The sequence below is a fragment of the Callospermophilus lateralis genome, chromosome 4 (assembly GCF_048772815.1).
Source record: "Callospermophilus lateralis isolate mCalLat2 chromosome 4, mCalLat2.hap1, whole genome shotgun sequence".
Classification (NCBI taxonomy): domain Eukaryota; kingdom Metazoa; phylum Chordata; class Mammalia; order Rodentia; family Sciuridae; genus Callospermophilus; species Callospermophilus lateralis.
This window is the reverse complement of record NC_135308.1, coordinates 77581488-77594412: the sequence shown is the minus strand read 5'-3', so window position 1 is coordinate 77594412 and position 12925 is coordinate 77581488. Positions and strand designations below refer to the sequence as shown.

The window sequence follows — 12925 nt, the reverse complement described above, 5'->3', positions numbered from 1 at the left end:
GCTTTAAAGAAAAATAGTAGTATATCTGACAAATAAAATAATAAATGGGCATTAAAGAATTTGGGGAAAACAATAGGAAAATAAAATTATAATCACCTTTACCTCACTAATCAGTTAAGAAGTCATTAATTTGTGTTTTTTCTCTTTGTTACTTTAATATGTATATACAAATTTGTTTATATGTGCAATATAAATAACAGTGATAAAGCATTCTACACTCTGATTTGTATACTGCTTTGAAGAATGATTTTTAAGTGCCGAATATCTAACTTAGAACCCTGCCCATAATAGACACCTGCAGTTCCACAGTACCATTCATGTGGCTCCCCAGAACTTTTCAGAATTATTTTTAGGGAGTACTAGGGATTTAAACCAGTGCCTTGAGCTTGCTGAGCAAGTACCCAACAACTGAACTACATCCTCAGCCCTTTTTTAGTTTTTACTTCTTGCATATGTGTTTCTCTTGCCTCTGCCATCATGCCCAGCAAGAATTTGTGTGTGTGTGTGCTAGAACCATTTTAATATAATTATACATATCTGCCAAATCCAGGAAGAAAAGGTTTATGCATATATAACTTCCAGTTAACATCTGCAAGCATAAACAACAATGATCTCAGTTTAAAAATTCATCAGGGTCAGAGCAATTGACCAATGTCTCTTTATTGCTAGGCTTACCAACAGTAAAATACAGATGAATTAATGTCCTTTATTTCTCTTCTCTCACTCTCCTTGTCCAGACATTTTGTCGTAAAATTTCAATGCAGGTCACCTCCAGCCAAAAGTAATCTTTTAAAATCAGTACTCAGTTGCTCTGAATTTTGCTTATAATTATAACCCATTTAATCACGAAGAACTCCTGGAGAGGTGGAGTTCAAGGTTGCATACAATAACAGGAGATCACAGTTTTGAAGTTTAGCACAGATTAAAAACCACAGATGTACCATTTATATAAGACACACACTGATTGTCTCTTAAACTACATATTGACTACTTATGAACATTATTTTTAAAATAAAGTAGTGCATCTAGGACAATCAGTCGCACAATTCACACAGCCCTGAAGTTTTTCAGTGCTAATTACCAGTTGGTCATGAAACGTGAATGAGTTGAGACACTGTTCATTCCTAAGATTCAACCAAAGATTGGCTAAAACATTGGATCACCTCTGCTTATGAAGGCTAGGACCTTCCCTCCCTTCCCTCACAACTTGTTGTGTGATTTTCATTTTTTGGTTGTGTTTGGTTGCACATGGCTGGAATGCATTTGATAGATCACTTGGTAAATCAGGAAAACCAATGATCTACAGCTATGAGAGGATCTTAAGCAGATTGGTTTGTCCATTTCAGGTTGCTGGTTGGTAGGTCCCTTTAAGGTCCTTCATTTTTCCTTCTATGTCTCCTGGAACTTTCATCAGAGGAGTCTGAGCATCATCCCATCTAACTCTTTTAACCAATGCCTGGCTAAAACTGGAACGTCCAGCCCAGCATATTTAAAAATCATCCACAAAAAGAGGTTCTGTAGGTCTTCACAAAACCTGGAATTTCCATGAGGATGTCTGATCTTTATAATCCAAGTAGTCAGCATTGAAGTTAAGCTACCAGGAGGCAGTTTGGTCCTTATAATCCAAGCAATCAGTGGTTGAGTTAAAACCCAAGCTTGTAGCTCCATATCCCTGGGTGGAAAGAGAAGCTGGGAACTGATTGAGATGGCTGGTAACTGCATTGGTACCCATGGGACTCAGTGTGGCCCCTGGTCCAGGAAGCTGGTGATGCATAGGGGTCAAATAAGATCCACAGTCCATGCCCCCAAAGTAGGAAGTTGAGCCAGCATATCCTTGACTATAACCTGAAGCCTGAGTATAGGTCATGGGATAGGACCTCTGCATGCAGGAGAGGAGGTGGACAAGGGATCTGACAGTGGGGAGATGGAAGCTGGGCTCCAGATAGACACTGGAGCATTGCTGCTGGCAATGGTAGGGACTGAGGTGCTAGAGGGGGGAGTGAACTGGCTACTTGTTCCACTCTCTGAACTCACTTCCCCAGCTGGAGATGTCTTCTTTTTGGCAGATGTCACTTTATTTTGACCTCCATTCTGTTGTTGCTGCTGCTGTTGGCGGCACTTTGCTCTTCCATTCTTAAACCATACCTGCACCCTGGATTGGGCAAGTTGATTTTCAGCGCCACTTCTTCCTGCATGAAGATGTCTGGGTACCAGGTTTTGGCAAACAGCGCTTCCAGGATGTCTAGTTGAGCTCTGGTGAATGTCATCCTTTCCAGCCGCTGTTTGGGGGGGTGGGGAATGGGGGGTGGTGGTTGCAGGACAAGAAGCCCGGGGCCTTTTAGGGTGGAGGAGCAGTTTCTCAGTCACAGGGGTTTCCGCGGGTCCTCCAACTATCCCACCTTCCCCCCTCTTCTCCTCTCCTCCTCCCAATGCTCTCCTCTCGGCTTCCAGGGCCTGGGCTCCTGAGACTCAGGACATACTGTCCTTTTCAGAGTAGCATCCAATTCTGAAATGCAGCAAGAATTTTTAAAAATTGGGGTTATTGGTGGGCGAATATTAATTAGTGATTTTTTATAGTGTTATAATTAAATCCAGGGCCTCAAGCACGCTAAGCAGGTACTCTACCTGAGCTTCTTCCCCAATCCCATTTTATTTTTATTTTGAGACAAGGTCTTGCTAAATGGTCCAGGCTGGCCTCCAACTTACAATTCTGCTGCCTCACCCCCCAAATAGCTAGTGTGGAGATGTAGCTCAGTGGTACAGCACCCCTGGGTTTAATCCAAGCAACACACACACACACACACACACACACACACACAAAGAGAACAATTTTTTAAAATTAAATTTTGGCAAAATCTAAACATAGGATCATATTCTTTCAATTAGAAGCACCAATGACCATTCTTTCTTAAACAGTATTATAGCAAAGGTAATCCTGTTATTTATTGGTTTGTTTGTTTGTTTCTTTATTTGTTTCAGTAGAGGAGATTGAATCCAGGGGTACTTTATTACTGAACTGCATCTCCAGCCTTTTTCTTTTCTTTTCTCTTGAGACAGGTTCTGACTAAGTTGCCCAAGCTGACCTTGAACTTGAGATTCTCTTGCCTCAGCTTCCTGAGGAATTGGTAGGACAGGTATGTGCCACCATGTATAGCATTACTGCTACTTACTAAACCCATTAAGTTGTTTTTTGTTTTTTTGTTTTTTTGTTTTCCTCCTGTACCAGGGATTGAACCAGTGGTGCTCAACTACTGAGCCACATTCCCAGCTCATTTTTTTAAATTGTTTTAATTTGAGAAAGGCTCTCAATATGTTGCTTAGGGCCTCAATAAGTTGCTGAGTCTGGCTTTGATATTTTGATCCTCCTATCTCAGCCTCCAAAACTGCTGGGATTACAGAAGTGCACAACCAAGCTCAGCTAAACCCACTAGATGTGTTTTATTTCAACACAATTTTTATTTATTACTTCAGATATCTTTAATATCCAGATGTGTGTGTATTTGGTACTGGAGTTTAAACCCAGGGGGTTTTCAACAGTGCTCTACATCCCCACCCCTTTTCATTTTCTATCTTGAGATAGGATCTCCCTAAGTTGCTTAGGGCTTCATTAAATTGCTCAGGCTGGCCTCAAACTTGTGATCTTCCTGCCTCAACCTCCAGAGTTGCTGGGATTACAGGGTAGTGCCTCTGCATCCAGCTCAAACATATTGTTTTTAGCATGTCAAAGTTTATTCCCTCCTTCATGAGGAATCTAATAAGGAGATAATAGTCTGTGCCACTCACAGCGGCCTGGGAAATAAGAAGGTTCCATAGGGAATTACTATCTAGGTTTCCCCATGCAGCACTGGTCATTATTGACTGCTGCAGGCTTTTCCTTTCCTTTTTCCTTTTTCTTCTTCTTTTTTGTGAATCTGGGGATTGAACTCAGGTTCTCACTCTCACACATGCTAGGGAAACACTCTCTACTGAGTTACTCACCCAGCTTTCCATATATATAAAGTATATATGCATATATATATACATCAAAATGTCATGTTTTTATTAGCTGATATAAAATAAATTTAGGACATGATGATTTGGAGGTATTTTCCCAGAAATACCATAGCAGAAATAATGCACCATGTATCTGAGAAGCAAGCCATAAATAAATTGACCTGAGACTGTTCATCAGTCGCAGGCATCAAGGTCCATCTTCCTGGCTGGGTGTTCATTATCTGAGAAGCACTGAAAAGTGACAAGGCGAGTTCTTCTAGCAGAGGCATATAGTTTCCTTTGTTTTCTAATAGCTTTCAATTTCTTCATTAGTCAGTATAAAATGTGAGACCACTATTTTTTTTTCATTTTTTTTTGTTTTAATTTGTTATATATGACAGCAGAATGCATTACAAGTCATATTACACATATAGAGCACATTTTTTCATATCTCTGGTTGTACACAAAGTAGAGTCACACCATTCGTGTCTTCATATATGACTTAGGGTAATGATGTCCATCTCATTCCCCCATCATTTCTACCCCCATGCCCCCTCCCTTCCTCTCCCTCCTCTTTTCCCCTTTGCCCTATCTAGAGTTCATCTAATCCTCCTATGCCCCTCACCACCATATTATGAATCAGCATCCTTAATCAGAGAAAGCATTCAGCATTTGTTTTTTGGGGATTGGCTAACTTCACTTAGCATTATCTTCTCTAACTCCATCCATTTACCTGCAAATGTCATGATTATATTCTCTTTTAATGCTGAATACTATTCCATTGTGTATATATACCACATTTTCTTTATTCATTTCATTCATCTACTGAAGGGCATCTAGGTTGGTTCCAGAGTTTATCTATTGTGAATTGTGCTGCTATAAACATTGATCTGGCTGTGTTCCTGTAGTATGCTGTTTTTAAGTCCTTCGGGTATAGATGGAGGAGAGGGATAGCTGGGTCAAATGGTGGTCCATTCCCAGATTTCCAAGAAACCTCCATACTGCTTTCCATATTGGCTGTACCAATTTGCAGTCCCACCAGCAGGTATGAGTGTGCCTTTTCCTCCGCATCCTTGCAAACACCTATTGTTGTTTGTATTCTTAATAGCTGCCATTCTGACTGGAGTGAGATGAAACCTTAGAGAAGTTTTGATTTGCATTCTTCTAAATGTTAGAGATGTTGAATATGTTTTCATTATTTGTTGATTGATTGTATATCACCTTCTGAGAAGTGTCTGTTCATGTCCTTGGCCCATTTATTGATTGGGTTATTTGTTTTTAGGGTTTTTTGTGTGTGTGTGTGTTAAGATTTTTGAGTTCTTTATATATCCTAGGGATTAGTGCTATATCTGACATGCATATGGTAAAAATTTGTTCCCAAATTGTAGGCTTTCTATTTACTTCTCTGTTTCTTTTGCTGAGAAGAAGCTTTTTCCGTTTGAATCTATTCCATTTATTGATTCTTGATACTTATTCTTGAGCTATAGGACTCTTATTAAGGAAGTTGGGGCCTAATCCGACATAATGGAGATTTCAGCCTAATTTTTCTTCAGTAGCTCAGGTCCGTCATAGTGAAATCATTCTGGATAATGAGTAGGTGCATTCTTTGAAGAGAGAGTGTCAGGGAAGCCCATAGTGTGCAGGGCTCCTGTCAAAGCTTCCCGGGAGAAGTAGAGTGTAAAGCACACTATAGAAGTTTCACTGGTACACCTGACTTTATTTTTATTTTTCTGTAATGGGGATTGAACCTACGATGCTTAACCACTGAGCAACATCCCCAGCCATTTTTATTTTTATGTTTTTAAATTTTGAGACAGGCTATCACTAAGATGCTTAGTGCTTGCTAATTTTCTGAGGCTGGCTTTGTACTTGTGGTCCTTCTGCCTCAACCTCCAGAGTGAGTCAGTGTGATTACAGGCAGGCATGTGCAGTACACTGGGTTGGCTTTTTTTTTTTTTTGAGAAGAGGTCTAGCCATGTTGCCCAGGTTAATCTCAATCTCCTGCCTCAGCTTCCCAAGTAGCGGGACTATAGTCATGCACCACTGCACCAGGCTGTTCTAGAAGCCAGCCACTTCTAACTCCAGAGTTAATGACACCTTCCGAGGAGAATTGGAAAGGATACTGGTTTTACACTCAGGGCCCATGGAAAGACAAAGGGGTCAGGATCCAGAGTCAGACTTTTGATCACTACAGGGTCCTTACCTTGGTTACAGTTATCCCAGTAAAAGGTAATGATTCAGACAGACAATTTCAAGGACCTCAGGATCCCAGAGAAGATGGCCCAGGGCCTCGGGATCAGGTCCCTGTAGGGATGCATTGCAAAGGATGCATTGGCACTGGCAAAATTTTCATCTATTAACATATTATTCATATAGTTTTAAAGTCTGATTCTATCAACTCTGTTCCAGGATTTTATTTCATTTTCTGTTTTAAATGAGATCTTGTCTTTTTTTTTTCCTCTCTCTACTTAAAGGATAGAAACCAGGGGCTCAAGTATGTTAGGCAAGCACACTACACTGAGCTACATCTCTGGCCCTTTTTCTTTTGAGAAAGGGTATTATTAAGTTGCCAGGGGTTGGCCTCCAGCTTGTGAACCTCATGCCATTCACTCAAGTAGGTGGAATTACAGGCTTGCTCCACTGTGCCCAGCTAGATCTTATCTAATTTTTTAGTACCAGGAATTGAGTCTAGGGATGCTTAAACAATGAGCTACATCTCCAGCTGTGTATGTATATATTATTGTGTATGTATATATTAACTATTGTTAATATTTATGTGTTCATATGATATTTCAATATATTTACACATTAGGGGTAATGTTTCAATCAGGTAATATTCAACATGTCTATTTCTTTAACATTTATCATTTCTTTATGATGAAAAGATTCAAACTCCATTCTTCCAGGTTTTTAAAATGTATAGCACATTATAATTATCTACAGTCACTCAGCAATGGCACAACAGAAATTGGCTTATTTCATTTAACATAATGACCTCCAAGTTCTAACCATGTTGAAAAAGGACAGAATTACATTCTCCCTCATAGATGAAGAATATTCTATGGTGTATTTATACCAATTTTCTTTACCTATTCATCACTTGATGGACACTTAGGTTCATTTCTTAGCTATTTCTTAGCTATTTTTGAATAGTGCTGTGTTAACATGTGAATGCAGATATCTCTTCACTGATCTTATTTCCTTTGGATATATTCCTCATGGTGGAATAGCTAAATCTTAAAGTTTTTTGTGGGTTTTATCCATCAACAAGCAAATACACTTTCTTCTCAGCAGCACATGGATCCTTCTCTTAAATAGATCATTTATTATGCCACAAAAAATCTTTTTTTATTATTTTTAAGCTTTATTAAGGGTTAATAGGAAAACAAAAAATATATTTATGGTATACAATATAATATATATATATATATTATATTATATTATATATATATATATATATATATATATTACAAAATGATTAAATCAACCTAATTAACATATTCATCATCTCACATTTTTTTTGTAGTGAGAATGTTTACAATCCACTCTCTTTTTTAAATCTTTTATTGATTTTATTTTTTAAAATACACAACAGCAGTGGAATGCTTTACAATTCTTATTACACATATAGAACACAATTTTTCACATCTCTGTAATAAAGTATGTTCACACCAATTCATGCTTTTATACATGTACTTCGGTGGTTTTTTTTTTTTTTTTGCCTTTCAATTCTTAATACACATATATATATACCATGATTTTTCATATCTCTGACAAAGCAACTCTTAGTAAATACAAAAAAAAGTAGAGATACTACCCTGCATTCTATCAGACCACAATGGAATGAAATTAGAAATTATTGATAAAATAAAAAATAAAATCCACTCCAACACATGGAGACTAAATAATATGCTATTTATGATCAGTCGGTTGCAAAAGATATCAAGGAGGAGATTCAAAAATTCTTAGAGGTGAATGAGAACACAGATACAACATATTGGAAACTTGGGACACTACAAAGGCACTTTTAAGAGGAAAGTTCATTGCATGGAGTTCATTCCTTAAAAGAAGAAAAAGGTTAACAAATAAATTATCAAACATTACATCTCAAAGCCTTAGAAAAAGAAGAACAAATCAACCCCAAAAGCAAAAAAAAAAAAAAATCAATCCCAAAATAGGAAATAATTAAAATCAGAGCTGAAATCAATGAAATTGAAACAAATAAACAATTGGAAAAATTGACAGAACAAAAAGTTAGTTCTCTGAAACATAAGATTGATAAACCATTAGCCATGCTAACAAAGAGAAGGAGAGAGAAAACTCAAGTTACTAACATCCATGAGGGAAAAGGAAATATTATGATAGACACTACAGAAATACAAAAGATAATTAGAAATTATTTTGAAAATTGTACTCCAATAAAATAGAAAATATCGAAGGCATCAACAAATTTCTAGAGGCATATGATATGCCCAATTAAATCAGGATGATATACATGATTTAACTAGATCAATTTCATCAAGGAAATAGAGGATGTCATCAGAAGCTTACCAATCAAGAAAAGCCCAGGCAGGACCCATGGATACACAGCTGAGTTCTACAAAACCTTTAAAGAAGAACTAATACCAATACTTCTCAAACTATTTCATGAAATAAAAAAAGAGGGAAGACTTCCAAACACATTCTATGTGTCCAATATTACCCTGATTCCAAAACCAGACAAAGACACATCATAGAAAGAAAACTTAGTGAGAGGCATGTGCCAGTGCAACAGGCTAGATCTTATCTTTTTAATGTACAGTTATTTTCCATCCAATACCAGATATTATTCATAAAATCTTGAGACAGAGCATAACTCCCTACTTGACTTCCTTTCAAAGAGGAGACTAGAGGTTCCTGAAAAATAATACTTTAGCTAGGTCATTAAGGTCAATGAAAACAGTAAGTTATAACCATGTTGTGCCCTTGGGCTGGGAATATATAGCTCAGTGGTAGAATGTTTGCCTGGTATGCATGAGGCCCTGATTTAATTACCAGTATCCAAAAAAGGAAGCTGGGCTTAGTAATACACATCTGTAATTCTAATTACAGGAGGCCAAGGCAGAAGGACTGTAAGTTTGAGGCCAATCTCAGTGGTTTAGCAAGATCTTTAGCAACTTAGTGAAATCCTGTCTCAAAAAATAAAAAGGCATTTGGGGATATAATTCAGTGGTAAAGTGCCCCTGTGTTCAATCTCCAATACAAGAAAAGAAAAAAAAAGAAATGATATGATAAAAATGCCACTTTTGTGATTTTTCTAACAAAAATCCATAATCAAACTGTCATGAGAAAAAAAAAAAGTTAAACAAATACCCAAAAGGGACATTCTGCAAAATTCATGACTAGTATTTCTCTATCAAGCTCATCCAAAAAAAAAAAAAAAGAGAAGGGATTCTAGCTCAGGGTCTCCAATGCCCAGTGAATAGGAAGGCTGAGCCAAGAGGACCACAAGTCAGAGGACAGCATTAGGAATTTAGTGAGAACTTAAGCAATTCAGTGAAGCCCTGTCTCAAAAATGAAAAGGTCTGGGATATTAGCTTAGTAGTAGAGTGTCCCTCAGTTCAATTTCCAGTACCAAACAAACAAACAAATGAAAAAGCAAAAACAAAAACAAAAACAAAACACACATATACAGAGACACAAAATACGAGAGAAATCTGAGAAACTCTTATAGGCCAGAGAAATCTAAGGAGATCTGATTATTAAATATACCCTGGTATCCTGGTTAAATTCTGGAACTGAAAATTACATTAGTTGAAAATTTTAAAAATTCAAATAAAGTATGAACCTTAGTTAATAATAACATATCAATGCTTGTTTATTAGTAGTGACAAATGGACCAAACTAATGTTATTAACAGGGGAAATTGGATCTGTTGTGTCTAGGAACTCCCCATGCTATCTTCTCAATTTTTCTGTAACTCTAAATTCATTCTGAAAACTTAAGTTTATTTTTTGAAAAAACAAATTCAACTTCTGCATTGTAGTGAGGAGTTCTTGGATAATCTGACCTTTTCCCAGAGATAATTTACTTTCAATTTGGCAGCTGGAGTTAAGGTAGATTAAGGCAGATTTTGCCTTGATACAGTCAGGGATTGGGTGGTTTTCAAAACTGCTTTTAAGGGCAATGGTAGAGTGCTTGCCTAGTATGCACCAGGCACTGGATTCCATCCCTAATACTACAAAACAACTAATTGCAAATTTTACAGAGGAACAAACTGCATTTTAGCCTGAGATAACAATCTATTTTCAGTTCCTCATTATTCCTAGGGCACTGGTGGGTTGGGTCCTAAATCCCCTTGCTCTGGGAGTCTTCTAAATCCCTGTTTTTGAGTTTTGGCCTTTCTTGTCAATTTATGTGCAGATTCTCAGTCTTACAATCAAGGGGTTTGGTTTATTTGTTTTGGTACCAGGGATTGAGCCCAGTGGTGCTCAACCACTGAGTCACATCCTCAGCCTCTTAAAAAAAAATTGAGACAGGGTCTCAGTAAGTTACTTAGGGCCTCACTAAATTGCTGAGTCTGGCTTTGAACTCATGATCCTCCTGCTTCAGCCTCCAGACTTGCTGGGATTACAGGTGTGCTCCACCACACCTTGCTGCTCTCTATGCTTTCAAATGGTTGTTTTTGTGTTTTACCCAGCTTCAATAGTTGGTCTCAGCAGAGGATTGATCTGACACTAGCTATTTAGCCACAGTCCAAACTGGAAGTATCTGCTTCTTATTTTGAGTGTGCCTTTCATATCCTCATTGATTGAACAATTTTAACAACAGGATTTCCATTAGTCCTGGTGCTGCTTCTTAGGATCAGACAATAAAATAAATTTAGTAGTGGCATTTTAAAAATCAGATAAAAAGTCACATAGATAATAGAATAATAAAGAACTAGTTAGGGAGTAAATCTAGAAAATCAAGAAGAATACTACTGACACATCTCACATTATACTATGGGAAGGTAAAATACTAGTTAGCATGTTCCAAAGTAATCCCCGAAGTGCTGGCAGGAAGTGCTAACACTGGATCTAACACAGATGTATCTTTTTTCTCTAAAAATGCTGCTGCTGCTGCTGATGATGATGATTGTTCTGGGAACTGAATCTGGAGCATGCTAGGCAAGTGCCCCATCATTGAGTAACATCCCCAGTCCTTTTTAAATTTCATTTTGAGTCAGGGGCTCATTAAGTTTCCCAAATGACTTCAAATTTGGCTTGATACTGTCTCAGCCTCCCAAGTCACTGGGGTTATAGGCTTGTGCCACTGTGCCTGACTACCTATGAGAGTTGGCCTCTTTTTTTTAATTCTCAGCATTATTTATGTTATGATACTGGCAGCATGTCTTGGTCTATTATTTATTGATCTATTTTGACAAAAAGAGATGTGAGTTAATTTGCTAATTAATTTTTAATATTTGTCAATTTGGAACCACTGATAATTTAAGGGCCTTCTTTAGGGCAAGAAATGCATGCTGGGAAAAAAGGAAGGAGGGAATAATTCATCTTTTTTTTTTTCTCTTTTTCCCAATACTGGGGACTGAACCCAAGGGCACTTTATCAAGGAATCACATCCCTACCCTGTTTTTATTTTTATATTGAGACAGGGTCTTGCAAAATTAGTTTCCCAGGCTGGCCTCATATTTGTGATCCTTTTGCCTCAGTCTCCTGGGTTGATAGGCAGAGTACCACTGCACCTGACTGTGGGAAGCCATTCTCCCACGTGATTTATCTCCCTGGTTGGGTGAGAGGCACTTAGACACAGCTGTGTCAGAGCCTTCCGCATCCTGTCCCAGGTGCGAGGGCTTGTCTGTGAGGGGGTGTGCTTGACCACTGACCCCAAGACAATCACTGACCCTGACCTTGGAATGCTGCCCCTCTTTTCCTTCATTGGATGGAATTTTCCCTTGAGTTTTTGTTCCCCAATAAAAGCTCACTCCCTGGCATGTTCCCTCTCTCTTGTTTAACCTCCCACCACATTAGGTGGCTGGAGGCAGGAGCTAGGAGGAGCCGTCTCTGAGCTGGGCAATAAAGGTAATGAGAATTACGTCTCTTTAATTTTACAACTCACTAGTTAATTTTTATGCTTCTAACCTCTATTATGAAGCTAGCGTGCTGATCAAGTGGCTGACCTGACTAATATTTCAGCTTTGGAGGTCATGAGCAAAAATGTTAAAAAATAGTAGTATGGGGTCCAGGGGTATATTTCAGTGGTAGAGCACTTGCCCAGCCTGCATGAGACCCTGGGTTCCATTATCAACACACACACACACACACACACACACACACACACACACACACCTGTATTAATGAGAAAATTTACACAAACAGCACTGCTTCAAGAAAGAAACAGGACTTTTTCCTCAACATGTTTCACTTCTTGAGGGGTGACACCTATTTTCCATATCTAAAAAATACACCCCATGAAAAGGTGTACTCAGCTAGGTTAGTTGAGCCAGATAGGGAAGGCTTAAAATCTAGTCTGTCATGTTTCCTCACAGAGAACAGTAGCTTTATCTGAGTCTCCTATATAATCTTATGTTTTCTCTGTTCTGAAATCAACTCTCCCTTTCTGTATTTGCCATTCAGACTGAAAAAATGCATAGTTGGGTTTTGTTGTTGTTGTTGTTATTACTGTCATTTGTTTGTTTGCAGTGCTGGGCATGGAACTCATTGCCTCCCATGTTCAAACAATTGCTCCAACAGTGAGCTATATCCACACCCAAAATGCATAGTTTTATCAAGATTGATACCAGTTTGTGAAATTCTGAGTTGGAAGCAGCATCAGAGTGTACTGCATGGCTGCCCGCTTCCAGGTCTTGGGACTGCACATGTGGCTGGGATGGCTCTTGGCGATCAGCCAGGAGGTGGTGCTGTGGGTGGTGATGGAGGAGGCGGACCACCTCCAGGATAGGCCTGGGACTCTT

The 12925-nt window shown here is 38.4% G+C and overlaps 1 pseudogene; it reads right to left on the bottom strand.

Annotated features, from left to right (window-relative positions):
- Nucleotides 1–1525: 1525 nt before the first annotated feature.
- LOC143398354 (homeobox protein OTX2 pseudogene) overlaps nucleotides 1526–12925 on the bottom strand; it is a 40795-nt pseudogene continuing 29395 nt past the window's right edge.